This window comes from Notothenia rossii (assembly GCF_949606895.1).
Source record: "Notothenia rossii genome assembly, chromosome: 2".
NCBI classification, from domain to species: Eukaryota; Metazoa; Chordata; class Actinopteri; order Perciformes; family Nototheniidae; genus Notothenia; species Notothenia rossii.
Genome location: NC_136904.1, coordinates 58,667,598 through 58,683,920, shown reverse-complemented (window position 1 = coordinate 58,683,920; position 16,323 = coordinate 58,667,598). Strand labels below are relative to the sequence as shown.

At 39.8% G+C, this 16,323-nt stretch overlaps 2 long non-coding RNA genes across 2 annotated transcripts; one reads left to right on the top strand and one right to left on the bottom strand.

Annotated features, from left to right (window-relative positions):
- Nucleotides 1-3,746: 3,746 nt before the first annotated feature.
- LOC307028173 lies at nucleotides 3,747-6,068 on the top strand. The gene is made up of 3 exons (XR_013804863.1): nucleotides 3,747-3,884; nucleotides 4,597-4,676; nucleotides 5,252-6,068. It is a non-coding gene; the product is annotated as an uncharacterized lncRNA (long non-coding RNA).
- On the bottom strand, nucleotides 5,585-6,767 carry LOC307028174. Its single transcript, XR_013804864.1, has 2 exons — nucleotides 6,425-6,767; nucleotides 5,585-5,902 (listed from the first exon to the last, which is right to left on the bottom strand). It is a non-coding gene; the product is annotated as an uncharacterized lncRNA (long non-coding RNA).
- Nucleotides 6,768-16,323: the final 9,556 nt, after the last annotated feature.

The window sequence follows — 16,323 nt, the reverse complement described above, 5'->3', positions numbered from 1 at the left end:
AAGGCATGCACTGCTATCTGCACAAGTTCTATAGACTCTTTAAGATCTAAAGTTGATGCTCCTGAGAACATAATGAAAGTTGGTGCAAAAAAATTGCAATTAGACACTTTCCTTTAAAAGCTGAAAGCACAGTAAAGCGGTACAGTTCTGCCCAAATCTTCCTCTGGAGGACATATTTTCCAAAAGGAGCTCAATACACTTGACGATTAATGGCTCCAGGAATCTGAACGTTTCTATTTTGAAAACACAATCAGAGAGATTGATAAGTTTGTTCACATGCTGAGTTTGTCTCTTCTTATTTTACTCTGCCAAAGTGTGTGCGGTGTCTGCAAATGAGAAAGCCATGCGGGAGGAGAGATGCTATTTAGATACGATTTAACATATTCATTAAAACAAAATGCAGTGAGTCTTTATTCATCGCTGTTAAAAACATTTAACGATAACTTATATATGTCTGACAAAGTAGAGTCTGTTAAGGTTGTGTCAGACAGATTATGTCAGGTAAAAAGGAGCTTCAGAGCATGGGAAATGAATAATGAAGAATGTACTGCTCGATGGATGTGCTGAATCCTGAGGTCCAGAACAACTTACATTCTTGTGGAGTTTTGGTAATAACCCAAGTAGTAAAGTCCTTTCTGTGTTGTGAATAATAAAGGTGAGAAAGGGGAGGAAGCTTTGAAAATATTTGAGTAGAGTGACAGGCTGTGACTCAGTGGTAAAGTCAAAGAGCATTCAGGGTTTTCAAATCTTCCATATGGAGATACATTTTTATTCGATGCCTTTTTATATCCTCACCAAAAGGTGGACTGTATATGTTTACCTCCCACAGGTGTTGTTTGTATTAGTTGTTGTTTGCTTTTTTATCGTCTTTCATGGTGGTTCCATATGGATGTGCCAGATGTCTTTGTCTCATCAGGTAGTCCTGACTGAAAGAGAGATGCTAACAAACGCTGATTCTAATATATCCTCATTATCCTTGTTTGGCTTATCATATTATATAAAGTATGCCTTTTCATTTTTTTCCTGACGTCTTATCATTTACTAAATTAGAGACCATTTTGTGATGGAATCATACCAGTTGTGACGCCAATTCTGACCTGGGAAGCTAAATATCAGGACCAATGGAATAGTAAATCATCCTCTTACTATTCCCCCACTACCGGTGCCCTGGCTCGCCTAATAAATCTTCAAACTTCATTTTCATTTTGATCTCAAATACACAGCTTCCAGATTTCATAGGCGTAGTCCCAGGTACTGAACTAACACAAGGCCAAATATCCAGTCACTGCACATTCCCTTACAACGGACTCTGTGAGATGTCAACTGAACTGAGAAATCAACAGATGATTTAAGGAGGTGATCTAGATCAGTTCATTCATATTTCACTGTTCTCCTCAATGTGCACATGGAGAGGTTCAAAATCACAATGGCGGCTCAAAAAGGTTACCCTAGATACTGCAATAGCATCAGTTACTGTATATAGGAACAGCAAACTCTGTATTCATCAAGAGGTAAGGATATATTTGACACATAGTTCAACATATCACCTGCCAAGTATTTTTGGAAAGTGCCTGACCTCCAAATGACTTCAGTGACAGATTCTCAGATGGTGACAAACCATCAGGCACATCAGGTCAGCGGTGACGGGGCAAAACATATTTTAACAACAAAAAAAACAACATCAGTCTAAGTGTACACTATATTAAGAATATTTTCAGTGCTTCACCTTGCTGTTCTACAGCTCTTTCAGAAGTAAAAAACAATGGAGATGGTCTTCTGCTGCCTTGATTGTTTAGTTTTCTTGTGTTATTGAGTGACTTTGGGTTAGTCTGGAATCACTAAAGTCACAGTTAAGATCAGGCAGTTTGTGAGATAACTTGTTAACAATCAGATAAAAAAGAAAACCTTGTTATTGGAGGTAGAAGGTGAGGATGACTTATTGGATAATGTGGGCCCCAACCAATAATGATAGACTTCTTGTTAGCTGATGTTGGAGGTTATGCTGTTATATTTTGGAGTGAATAGAACAGTTAGTGGATAGCTGCAGACTGGATCAGTTGACAACTTTGGAAGTGAGGTGCTGCCCCGGTGGAGGGTTATGTAGAGAAGAAGAAGCGCGACAAGCAGCATTACCTCTGCATGTTTTCATGTTGTCAGAATGTCTGAGAGACACTGAAACCACAAATACCGTTACTTCAGAATACATGCTGTCTCTGATTTAGGTCATTTTGTGTGCAAATGTTAGGCAAGTAAAGAAGGTTTTAGAATTTTTTAATAAGGCAAGTTTGTTTATACAGCACATTTCAACACAAGGTACTTCACAGTGGTTTACAAAAGAAAAGAAAAACATCAAGAGCTTTAAGATATAGTGCAGCAGAAAAACATTATAGAATATGTAAACATAGTCACAAAAAATGTAAGAGAATAACATTAAAATAAAGCTAATAAGCTTAACTAGAATAGGACAGTTATAAAATACAAGAATAACAATTACGGAACAGTATAAGATAGGAATAGTCATTTTAATTAATTAAAGATGGCAGTGGCCAGATAGATAGTAGACAAATCTTAATTTTATTGGTGGAGTAAAAATCTGAAAAAACGGACAACATACATATGGGGCGAAGCCTGCGAGCTAGTTCAGGCAGTCAACTCGAGCACTTATGCTGCATTCATACATAACGCCTCTTGCCACTCTACAACCAACCAAACAGAGTTATCCTTAAAATGCCGCTCTATTTAACCTGCCAGATCTCTCTCCATGCATTGCTTGCTGCTGCTATTGCTGAAGCTACCTCGACATCGCTGTTGCCTGTCTGCCCCACCACCACCCCAGCTTCCACCTTTAGGCTCGGGGGTTAGTTGTTTAATCATCACTCATGGTGCTATGTATATCTATGGAGTGATGAGGCCCGAGCCTAGATATCAAACTCAACTATATGCTGCTTCTAATAAACATGTTAAAGAAACACGTGAGTTGTCTGACTGAAATAGTCTTCTTTCTGTTATTTAAGAAAAATTAACATTTACATTAATTTAAATGCCAGCTTGTTCTTAGGGAGTGGGACTGGCGTAGAGAGGCTATTAAAGAGCCATTCTTTGTTTCAGTATTTTGATGGAATTATATTAGTGGTAGAGCATGAAAATAAAGTGCAGTATGTCCGCACATTAGAATGCCAGCCCTGCCTATGTTTCCACAACAAACTCAGCGAGGCCTCTGATTTGTGAGAATTACATTTGAATGGTGGTTTTTCTAATCAAAACACTAACGACATTTTAGCTGATCTATAACAACTGTGACTTATTTTTTATGAAGGTGGATGTCTGTATTCTAAAAGGTCAGTAGAACCCAGTGAGTGTGTTTTAACCAAGCGGCAAACTCTGTGGAAGAGCCGGGACGCCAATACGGAAGTGGCACACACTGCAGTTCATATATTGGCCGATAGGGACTGACTGCAGAAAGGAGCAATTTCCATAGACCCCCATGTTAAAATGCCCAAATTTACAGCAGAAAAAAACATGTTTCTACCCATGGATGCAATAAATATTATTATGAATATAGTTAGATTCCACCTTCATGATTATGGATCTGTGAGTGAATTGTTTTCTAACACAACCCTTTTATTTATATTAGGTCTTAAAGTTTTTGCATAAATTAGGGCGTGGTCGAATTGAGTGACGGCTCTGTGATGTGACTGCTGCTAATAGCTTCTTGTCTCTCTGCTAGCTGCTCCGTGAAGCTACAGGCAGATACTCTGCCTGTTCAGCTCATCCAGGGAACCGGCTTGCCCCCGGCCGTGTTTGTGTGTTCTTCATGCTTATATATCGGACTATTGTGACTCGCTCTGCGGTTGAAACAGACGGTGCATGAATGCGGTTTTGCGGTAAGTGAAATTTAAGTACTTATTTATGTGTTAATGATTTTAATCAGCTACGTAATTAATGTTACGGCTTGGGTTAGCGTGTAAGCTAGTGGTAGCTACATCGGTGCTAACGATGCTAATAGTAGCCTCCAAGTTAAAATCATAGACTATATATAAACGTTAAAACGAAATAGACAAGTGTTAAGCGTTAAGTGGGATAATACTGTACAACAAACGGCCTCTGTTTGAGGTTGATAAAATAAGGTCATCCTTGTAACTTAGAGAGATTGTTATTATTTAGGTAGGAACTGTATGCATCACTAAGGTTAATTTAAATTGGCTATGCTCAAGTATGTAGACAACAAATGTCGAAGTAGTGTATGTGAAATCAACCTCACAATAAGATGTGTGTATATTACAATTATTAATGTCATATTTCAAGATGATTACTTAGATATTACAATATGGTTGGTTGAGCTGGAGTTCATTATTGAGCTTACACGTTAACATCACAGTCATCTGAAGAACAAACCCAAACCTTGTTGTTTTTATTAATTGCATTACCAAATGGGTATCAAATAAACAGCAAGCATTGGTAACACAACTTCCAAAGTTCTAATAAAATAAAAAGGACCCTGACTCGGACAATACACAATCCAACATGTTCAACAGAAGATAATCAGTTATATTGTTTGTACACATGGTACTTTACATATATATCTGTTTGTTTAAGGTGTCCAGGTTATGCAGGCAGGCTGGACCAGAGAGTGAGAGACGGAACTGGACTCCTCACAGCAGTGAACTTCAGCACAGGTACAAATACTATTTTGTTTGTACTGTACAAAGAATCAAGAAAGATATTGGTTTAAATAAATGAAGTATTGACTTTAATACACTGATATACATTCCATTAAACAATACTAGATCACCTACACACCAGTGAAGTTGAGTGTTTTTTCTGTGCAAAAAGTTACATTTAGATATTAACAAGCAATATGATTTTGTCAGCTTTCTAATTTAATGTATTGAAGGCTAAGATATTTAACACATAGTGAGAACTGCTACTATTTATCTCTCAATATTGTCTGTAAAAAACGTGGTAAAACTTATTCTTTCAGTGAGACAACAGAGCAAGCTTCTACAGTTGCACTACGTTTTGATAACAGTTAAATATTATTTTGATAATAACATATATTTCAATGTTGATGAACTTCATACTTTTCATTCATAATCTGATTGTCTTTGTAGCTCACTGTTGAAATAAAAAAAAACATTACAATTACAAAATAATTATATCTACAGCCCCTAAACACACAAACACACCGCTTTCATAAATAACACACTTGTTCTGCAATAATATGTTTTATGTTTCCTGTCATTTTTGTTAGGAAAGGACATGCCTGAAAGACACGACATTTTCTCCTTCTCTGAGGTTCAAGAAGAACATCCAAGAGGAACATTAAAAGCTGATGTTATGAGATTTTAAGACCAGTACACTAAGAAACTACTTTTATTGTAAAAACAGTCAGCTGATCGAATGCACCTATTTCCACATCTACACTCCATCCGCTGATTATTTCTATTTGCCTCGCTTTATGAGCTTCACATCACTTGTGCCTTGTACCGCAGAGTTTGCAACGTCACAAATAAATGGGGCCAATCTTCAGTCAGATGCGAATGTGTAATCTAACATTTTCAGTAAGAATAATGGACAAAAGGAGTGCAAATACAAATACAATTTATTGAAATGTAGACCAAAAGTTAATCAAACATGTTTAAAATAAAAAGCACATATGGACAGAAGGTGTACAACTATTAAAGTAAACACATTTAGTCAAATAAAGTGACAGACTAGGCCTGTGCAGTTGGTATCAGCTTTGCCCAGCATGGGCTCCTCCATCAGACCAGGTCCTCCTTGCAGAGGAAAGACCCTCAGTCCTCTCCGGGCCAAACAAACAGACAGGACGTCCATCACACGGAGGTTTCTCCCTGAAGTCTCTGCAGCTTTCTGGACACCACACTGTCTCAATCCGTCCACACTGAATATGAGAGGGGGAAAATGAAAATAACAAATGCTTTAGACAATAAGAAACATAAAGTTGACTGTTGAGTTGCTCAGTTTTTTTATATTGTCAATACTATTACTGTATAACTAATATATCAGGTTAAGAGGCACATTCAAATAAAGATTGGTCTTTAAATACATGTTGTCTTTTGAATTGTTTGTCTAAAGTCAAGGATCTAAAACTGGTACTTAGTTTTAATGATACAGTCTGGTTATTATGCTGTTTGGAGGAGGCCTCACAGGTAAGAACACCAACTAGCTACCATCACATGTACCTTAGCTTGACTTAAATGTATTAAACGTATAATTAAGTGATATCAAAATATAAATAACTAATGTCATGCAAACATATTAATATTTGCTTGATTCCAGTGTTGAATTTAGCACAATTGCATACAAACGTTAAGGGATTTTAAGATTCTGAAGTATTATGCTAAAAACTCAATAACTTAGATTATTATTTATAATTTTGCTGAATAGTTTCATGTCCGCTTACCTTAGAAATGTAAAATGCCACGGCAGTGTGCAGATGGGGAGCATGTTAGTTTAGCTTGGTAGCTTCAGCTAGCTCTGGAACTTTCAGCTCGGTGGCAGCAGGTCCCGCCTCGGCTCCGCCTCTTTGCCCTTATTTGGAGCAGGCTGGAGAAGGCGGGAGTTGAACTCTGACGTCACTGTCGAGCCGTTAGTGGCCGACTCCGCCTACTAAGGGCTTCTCGGCAACTCTGCAGAATCCTATGGGTGACGTCACGGACCCTACGTCCATTTATATAAACAGTCTATGGTTTTAACATGTGTGGATAACACCATTGTTATCAGCTGACACTCACAGAGTTGTTGATTTTTTACAATTTAACCCTCTACCTGCCAAAGATGTTCGGAAGTATATTTGGAGATCGTTATTCACAGGGTATCCTACGGGTTATACCACTCGTCATTAATCATTTCCTCAACTTAAGAAACCTCACCGGTGAACGACAACAAAGCCAGTGTGAATATTATTGTGTCATAGGACGGGATTCTTTCTGTCTCTAGCCTCATCCCAATACCCCTCCTCGACTCCTCTCTTCCCCTCCTCCAGGGCTTGACCCGGAAATCGATCAAGACACGCCATTTTGAAGGACGTCCCAATAGCTGAAATGCACACGGAGGAGTCCAGGGTTGCGGTCGGATAATCCAAAAATCAGCTCCTAACGTCTAACCCGGTCTAACCCTATCGTCTATTCCTTGACCTCTGAGTGAAACGTCACAGGGTTAAGGGATAGTGGATAGGAGAATTCAAAAGGATTAAAGAGAAGAGACTGCGGTACTTTAGAGAATCCGACTGCACTTTCACTATCCAACGTGTCTATGATGGCCAGCGGACGTCATAAATGTGCGTCTGCTGCTGTGGGGAAACTATGGAAACTACAGTTTTCTATACAGCGGACTACAACATGGATGTATAATAAGAACGAGGGACTACTGTAAACTCATCTAGAGACTCTGCACCGTGCTCTGATACTGTTGTTTTATGCTTTATGAACGGGGACAACAGAGAAACATATTCTTCATGACCAAAGTTGGCATTTAAATAAAAAAGGAAAGTGAAACTTATGCTTGTCGTCACCCTCTCCCTCCGGTCCACATTAATACAAATGATCCCAATACGTATGATTGTATGAACTATGAAAATATCTTAAAATCAATATAGATGTATTTATTATAAACGTAAGTCCTTAACATCTATCAGTGTGTATATCACCAATCAAACAACGTTCATATTTCTCTTTGATTATAATCCTGATGAAGGTTCAAAACAAAGCACTTTGGCAACTTACCACATACGTTTTAAAATGCTTAATAAGCACCGTAACTTTCATGATATCATTTCTCGGTCATAATCGGTTGTTTCTAGGAGTGTAACGGTATACGAGCCTGTGAGTACTGAACAAATATAATGTTAAACGTAAAAAATGTAGAACGTGAACAACTTCTTGGAAGTAATCTCAGGTGCGGCATCGCAGCATTCAGAGTAATTTGCTCACATTGGGTTCAACGCGTCATAGAGCGACCAAGTCATTTAATTGGACGGGAGGCATACTATGAGAGCTGGTCAGAGGGATGTGTTCAGATTTAGTCAGTAATTTGAGGAACTGTCGAAATGGCGAACGCAGATAAAGTTGAGCTCGAAAATCCTCTAGCATCATTGACGTCTCCGGTTTGGGAAAATGTTGGTTTCGCAGTTACGTACAAGGAGGACGGACAAAGACAGGTGGACCGAACCAAAGCTGTTTGTCGGCATTGTTCAACTACAATTGGTTACACGGCTGGCAATACATCAAACTTGCACACTCATTTGAAAAGGCATCACTCGAACGTGAATATCACCGGTACCAAAAGAAAAAAGACTGAATTGCAAACCCAACTCTCGCTAGCATTTAAGCCTCCACCACTCGCAAAAAGTTCAGACCGAGCCAAAGCTATTACAAATATCCTTATGTTGCCATGTTAGCAAAGCGCTACCTGGCTGTATCTGCTACCTCTGTCCCTAGCGAGAGGGTGTTCTCCACAGCAGGAGACATTGTTAGTGCCAGCAGATCTCCCCTTTTGGCAAGCAATGTGGACAAGTTAATTTTTCTTTAAAAAAACATGAAAATCCAATGACAAGCAAGTCATAATATCAAACTGGCTGCTTCGGTACTAGTACAGTTCATATACAGATTATTTCAGTTCATCGAAATGCTGCACCTTAATGTTTATTTTATTATATTTTGTATTTATTTGAGTGAATATTCACAGTTTAATAATAATTAAAAACCCAAAACTAATAGTTTATGTTTTGTGAGTACTAGTACAGTACAGTTCAAATACAGGTTATTTCAGTTCATCGAAATGCTGCACCTTAATGTTTATTTTATTATATTTTGTATTTATTTGAGTGAATACATTATTCACAGTTTAATGATAACTAAAAAAATATATAAATTTTTTTGTTTTGTGATAATTTTTTCTGCTGTACTGAAAACGTACCGAACCGAACCGTGACCTAAAAACCGAGGTACTTACCAAACCGAAATGTTTGTAAACCGTTACACCCCTAGTTGTTTCCGTGAACGGCCGACTGTTGTGTGACGGCAAATACTGCGGCTGCAAGGCATTGTGGGGCAGCATTTTCTCCTCTCCTTTCGTCAAGGGAGGTCCAGTGGTTCCTAAGCTAAAGGAGGTTATAAAGGAAGTTTGAAACCTCCTTTCCTCTCATCTAGAGAATTCGAACGGCACTTATCATGGCTGCCACTGAGGGACTTCCGGGTCATTTCACTCCGTTCGGAAGGTTTCTAAGCTCAATGAATTATTTGACTTCAGCCGAGGAGGGGTGAGGGAGGAGGGGTGGGGGAGGAGACGAAAGGGAGGATAAACGAGAGCAGACTATGCGTTAGTGTTTTCACTACTCGCGTATAAAAGCCCCGCCCCCACCTTCACAGCTGGTCCATTTCAACAGAGGAAAACCGACAACTGGAAGATGAGTGGAAAAGCGTCACATAAATGTATAAGTGCTCAAAGCTCCGTGGGAATTATTATGTGCAATTCATTTCTTAAGGTTATACTTACAATTGAAGTCATGTTTAATGATCTTGAACGTCACTAAAACATAGCTATTAAGAAAGCTATTTCATAAATGGCTAGATCTTGATAAATAAAAATTATTTGTATTGTTTTGGGTTAAGATATTCAGAAGTTAAATTATTAAAGGCTTTCACATTACTATACATATATTTTTATTTAAATGTAGGCTACATTTTACACCAAAACGGAACACAAAAGCAGGACCAACCACCATACATTGAATTCCTTGACTAACAAGAGAAAGATAAATTAATTTAAATACATATTCAACAACAAATGGGCCGGTTCTAAAGGGTTATTCAGTTAAGCCCGATGAGAGGGGATACAGCTGTGCCTGTGCACATGTCATCATTAACAGACGTCGTTTAAAAGTGACGTTTGAGTGAACGAGGACGTCCCAATTAATACCCGGGGACTCCTCTGTCCTTACGTCTCCTCCTCGTGTCTCTCACTCGCATCTTACGGAGGCTGAGCTAAGACGCAAGGGAGGGAAAGGAATGAGGGAAAGGAGGAGTCAAGGAGAGGTATTGGGATGAGGCTTCTGTGTTCCATCGAGGCATCAGAATCAGAATCAGAATTCCTTGATAGTTCTTGCAGAGAGGACATTTATATTGTTGGAAAGCAAAGAAACAATAGAGAGGTGAAGTCCCTCCCCTTCTGGGAGCCTCCATGGGACCTTATTTTGGAAAAATTATACATTGAAGTCAATGGGGAGAGAAAGATTATCTTTCGATCCCTTTTGAATTGTGCCACGAATTACACATATGATGTTTGTCAATATTAAACAAACAAATGAAAAATACGCAACTAGAAAGACTACAAATCCCAGATCCCATTCTGGGTCGCGTAAGTGATGTCATAGGCGATAATGCTCCAAGTGGTTGCAACTCGCAATTAAAGCAAAGAAGAAGAAGATGTCATAACTGATTAATTCCCTCCAATAAATATAAGAGATTTCTAAAATAAATTAACTTTTACAATATGCCTGTGTACTTTGTACCAGGTTGTAATCACAACAGTAATCATACCTCTTGCTCGTTCTATCGCTTCCCGTCTGATGAAAGGACCAGGAGTCGCTGGATCAAATATATCAGGTAATATACATGTTGTGCATGGAGCATAGTCAAGTTAGCTACCTAGCTAGTAGCGAGCACGTTAGTTAGCATTACATTACATTACTTAGCCGTGTCATTTGTATTAGTCTTGACATGAAGGAAGAGTAGTCATGATGGTAAGTATTTCGTGAAACATTTGAAGAGTATCCTACTACCCCCTCCACCGGGTGCTAAGGGGGCGGGAGCCGATGCTAATGTAGGCTAACGCTACTTAATACTGCCTGCACAAATGGTTAACATTGAACATTAAAAAGGTCAGGCAGTTCAGGGAGAGTCGAAGGAAGAGAGGCAGGCAGGAAGCGATGCATGACATTCCAACCTAGTCTCACAAGAAAACGTGTAATAACTACGTTGGTCCACAACGTAGGACGTAATATTTCTACAAAAACGCCTCTGAAATTGTAAGATCCCTAAGTTTTTTTTCACCATTCATTCCAATGGCTGGCGTCTATGTCACGTGATCTTCACATTTCTCCCTGCAGAAAAAAAAAAAATGGCCGAACTTCGTTTTATTCTCGGTGTAAAATGCCTATTTTAAAGTTAGTTTGGCCATTAAAATGCGTTTTGATGTCATTTGATGCGAGAAATATGAGTTGTTATTTCAGATTATGTGTGCAGTGGATGTACATGATCTTTAGTTTGCTAGTTATTATGAAGATTACTTCAGGAAATTGTGTCTATACAACGTTTTCATTGTTACCAAGGTGGTTGCTAGGGGCGCTGCTATCGATATTATTTCTGTTATGTTGTGTAAAATGGTGTTATCTTTATTGCTACCCTACCCCCTTCCCCGTCAATGTTGGTCCACAGCGCAAACGTATTAGATTAATAAAATCCGCAATTGTGGCATAGTGTGGTGCCGAGAGATGGGAGTCGGAGGCGGGGTATCAAAGGTACAAGCTAGACTTTTATTTAACATCTCAAAAACAGACCGGCGGAGACAGGAAGTCCAGCTCACTAAAATGTCCGTGCAGAACAATACCCTAAACCATAGATCCGTGGGTGAATAATGTCAATCACCACAATAGATACGTTATTTTCCCCGGTGCAATTCTCAATTTACTCAACAATAACACATAATTATCCTTGTGTTTATTTATTTGTTTGATTAATAAACACAAGTTGGAGTCCGTCAGGACCGAGGGTCGGAGCAGCTCATTTGCTTTACAGAATATTACACCCGGAAGTAAGTATTCTCTCTGCTTCGCTTGACAAACCCCGTGATAGTCCTCAAGCTCTGTGATTGGAGAGTGTGCTCCGAGGGTTACGCCGAGCGCCGAACAGCACTTTGAAATGGGATGGAACCACGGCAGACTGTCCAAAACTGGATTTGAACGGGTCCACCCCATCCCCCCCTCCCCCACTCCGTCCCCAGAACTACACATGCTGGCTATTGTGTTTCGCAACATGTTCTCTATCTATAGCACGTCTCTACTGGGAGTTGTAGTTTTAAAAGACGTTTTCATATTTCCCATAATAAGAAGTTGCCAGTATTAAACTGTGTACATCCCTGGAGGTTTAGGGGATAGGAAACACTCAAATGTAAAACATTTAATTAATTAATGGGTGAAAATTGCTTGTGCCCATAATGGGCAGCATTAATATATACCCACATGACAGCTAAGGTCAGAAGAGCTTTATTTAACACCTGGTCTTATGTCTGTGACCCTTCCTGTTGTTAATTGATAAGCCTGAAACATGCACTTGTCAAGGTTCAGAGGCACATTTTGCAAATATGGCAGTAGCCATCGATCATCTTAAGATAAGATATACTTTATTGATCCCAAGTTGGAAACATTTGCGTCATTTAGTATAATCACACAAATTCTGTGTTTCATATTTAATAATTCTGTGTTCTTTATTTATTGATTGTTCAATACCTGACAAGGCCGGAGATGAAAAACTTTGGTCGCAGGTTCCTCAACAGTGCATCACAAGACATCTATCAATATTTGTTTATACCTCCACCATTAAACTGTCATATTCTCCACATTTATTATACTATCTACATACATCTTATATAAGAGTATAATACTATGTATAATATCAGTTAAAATAAGTGCTTCAACATAGTTAACATTGCTGGAGGTATACACAAAGTTTTTCATTCATTGGCTAACTACACCGTTTGTGTATATGTCAATAAACCTTAGAAAATCTTGAAATCTTGAAATGGAAGTGCAAAATGGTCTTTATATACAGTCTTTAATTAACTATTAGTAGAGACTAACGAGTAATGAATATACTTTATAGGGATTCTATTAATATCTAATAATAAAAATAATGAAATTCAATAACATGCGTTAACCACCAGGTGTCCCTTTATATCAGAAGTGCACGTTTATGGTGTAAATACAGCCTATCTACCAATTGGATCAAATATAAAAGTCAGCCGAATTAGTGTTGATACTGTAAGGAGATGTATTGTGTGAAAATAAATGTAAGATGTTGTTAAATTGCTGATATATTATATAGAGCCTTGATGAGAAGACTTCTAGACAAACATGAGGAACTGCCGCCAACACTGTAAACGTGACGTGGATCATAAATATATCAGCAATAAACAACATCTTACATTTATTTTCACTCAATACATCTCCTTACAGTATCAACACTAATCGGCTGACTTTTATATTTGATCCAATTGGTAGATAGGCTGTATTTACACCATTCACCATACACCATTTACCCACTCATTCATTTTGGAAGCTGAGCTGTACACTTGCACAGCTCTCTTTCATTTTCAGCAAGCCAGCCTGAAGAAGGTCCATTCGGACCGAAACGTCGCGAGTATAAGGCTTGTTTATAAGTTTTATTCCAATACGATCACATTTTTATTTTATTATTTTTATTATTTCTTTATAAAAATAAAAAATGCACCTTGAAAAAAATAAAAAATATATTAAAAAATAACAAAAAAAGATTTTACTTTACTTTCAAGGCAAGCCATCAGAGCGTTTTACTGGCACAACACATTTTTGGTCATGAGTCACGATGATAACGGAGATTGGACTGTGGTCGATTACCGACGTGGTCGTGATAAACGTCGCGGCTTCAAGGGACCACAGGATAATCTCTCCCGAAATCGCTACGACCAGCCAGTTGACCGCCAGTTTTACAACGGACAGATATCTAATGGTCGCCAGCTCTCTAACGGTCAACGTTCTAATGGCCGCCAGCGTTCTTACGGCCAACCTTCTAATGGTCAACAGCGTTCCTACGCATCGGTCACACGGGCCGGTCCGAGAACATACGGGAACAACAGCTCCAGACAACGCTACATAGAGCCAGGCTATAAGCCACAATTTTTTGAACAACGGTATCCTACGAAATACCAAAATGAGAACTACAGATACAACAGTGGGAGGGCTACCAAACAGAACCAGAACAACAAAAAGTACAACACACAGTACAAAATGAATACTTACCCCACAAACAGAAACAATCATCAGGAGAAAAAACAGTACAACACACAGTACAAAAACAATACTTACCCCACAAACAAAAATACTAATCCGGAGAAAAAACAGTACAACACACAGTACAAAAACAATACTTACCCCACAAACAGAAACATTAATCAGGAGAAAAAAAAACAGTCAGAGGATCCAGACTTTGTATTGAAAGCACATTGCATCCACACCATCATTAAAACTATCCATCATCTCAAAAACGTGTCGGCGGAAGATCCTCCACCAAACATAGCCAGAATGACCGAACACCTTTCCACGGTCATCAAGCCGGTTTCTCCTCGCCCCGACACCCAGGCCCTGATTGAAGGCAATGCAAAAAATTGGTCTTTTACAACCATGTTGATCCTACGTGATCATTACACAGATGAGATGGAAGCCCAGGTAATCAAATTAAATACATTGTCCACTTACCACTGGCAGAATCCACTGGATTTGGCTTCATCCTGGGCCAAGAGAAACCCGGGACGCCGTCTACAGGATGAAACACTGGAACAGACTGCGGCTCTGTTGATGTCTCAGATCGTTGACCGAACAGTAGCCACACCTGCACAGCCCGAACAGAGTGTAACGCCCACGGCTGTGGGTCCTACAAATACAATTATGGCACAAATACATGCTCCACCTGCACACATTGGGTCCTCCTCACAGAACCCTGCACCTCACACATCACCCACAATCACTGTGAACACTAGGACAGACCCAAAGGGGGACTGTCCACCTTTGGTGGAGGTTGAAACAGAGTGCCTCATTCCCCCCAGCACGGTACTTACCTCATCACTGGAACAGACTGCGGCTCTGTTGATGTCTCATATTGTTGACCGAACAGTAGCCACACCTGCACAGCCCGAACAGAGTGTAATGCCCACGGCTGTGGGTCCTTCTGCAAGTACAAGTGTGGCACATATACATGCTCCACCTGCACACATTGGGTCCCCCTCACCTCACACATCACCCAAAAATACTGTGAACACTACTACCACTATGACAGACACAAAGGGTGACTGTCTACCTTTAGTGGATGTTGAAACAGAGTGCCTCGTTCCCCCCAGCACGGTACTTACCTCAAATGCTCCTCAATCACAGAGGACTAGACAGCTTCCTAACTTGACACCGAGGGGCAAGCGGGCACTCAATTTGACACCTCAGCCTCCTGCTCACTTTCCTCCTCATCCTTTCAACCCATGTGTGGTCACCGAAGAGGATTCTATTTTCAATCTGTCGTTGGAGGAATTGGAGTACGCTCTGGTACCTACAACGCTCCATCAACAGCCTAACTGTCCCGTCCTTGCTCGGTCCCCAGTTGCGACACGTAGCATCGGCGCGGCAGTCCAGAGTCAACTGCAAATGATAACAGTGCGGCAGTCACGACCCACAATACCGGATCCAATGATCCCTACACGCAGACCTACAAAACACCTCAACACAGTCAAAAAAATTCAGGACTGGGGTTTGAGTGTCGGCAAAAAATGGTTAATAATGGGGGACTCTAATTTAGCACGACTCCCACCATTCACCATACATGATCTGCAAATTGACAGTTACCGGGGGGCTACTTTCAGACATGCCGAGGCCATTATTAAAAAGGCCACCTCTTCCACTGTGGTGGAGAAGGTCATCTTGGCATTTGGACTTAATAATCGATCAAATAAAGTCAAGCAGACCTTCGTGAAACAGCTGCAAGCAGCAGTCCGAGCTGCTAAATTGAGGTTCCCACGGGCAACAATCTGGATACCTGTTATCAATTACTCACACTTTCTGCCACATCATGAACAACAACAATTGATCCATTTAAACGAGTACATCACACAGCATCAAAAACATATTCCAAAGCTGCCAAACGTGTCATTTTGGACCGAAAGTGATAATATCCACTGGACTAAATCCACCTCGGGAAACATGCTTCAACACTGGTGTGAGCAGGTAAACTAAATGTCCCCTCAAATCTGCCTGTACAGGAGGGGAATAAAAACGTTTTAATATTAGCTAAACACTTTACATTGACTCCCCCGGAGATCACTCTCTTAAACAGGGGCCTTAATTTCATCCCTACTAAAGGCAGCAACAAAAATATTATCCAGGAAGGCAGATGGGATTTACAACAATATCACAGGAAACTGAAATTAGCAACATATTTTCAAAACAAAAAAAAGTCTGACCCACCTCCATTTACTCCCAAATCTGACTGGGTTCCCTCTGCTGGTACA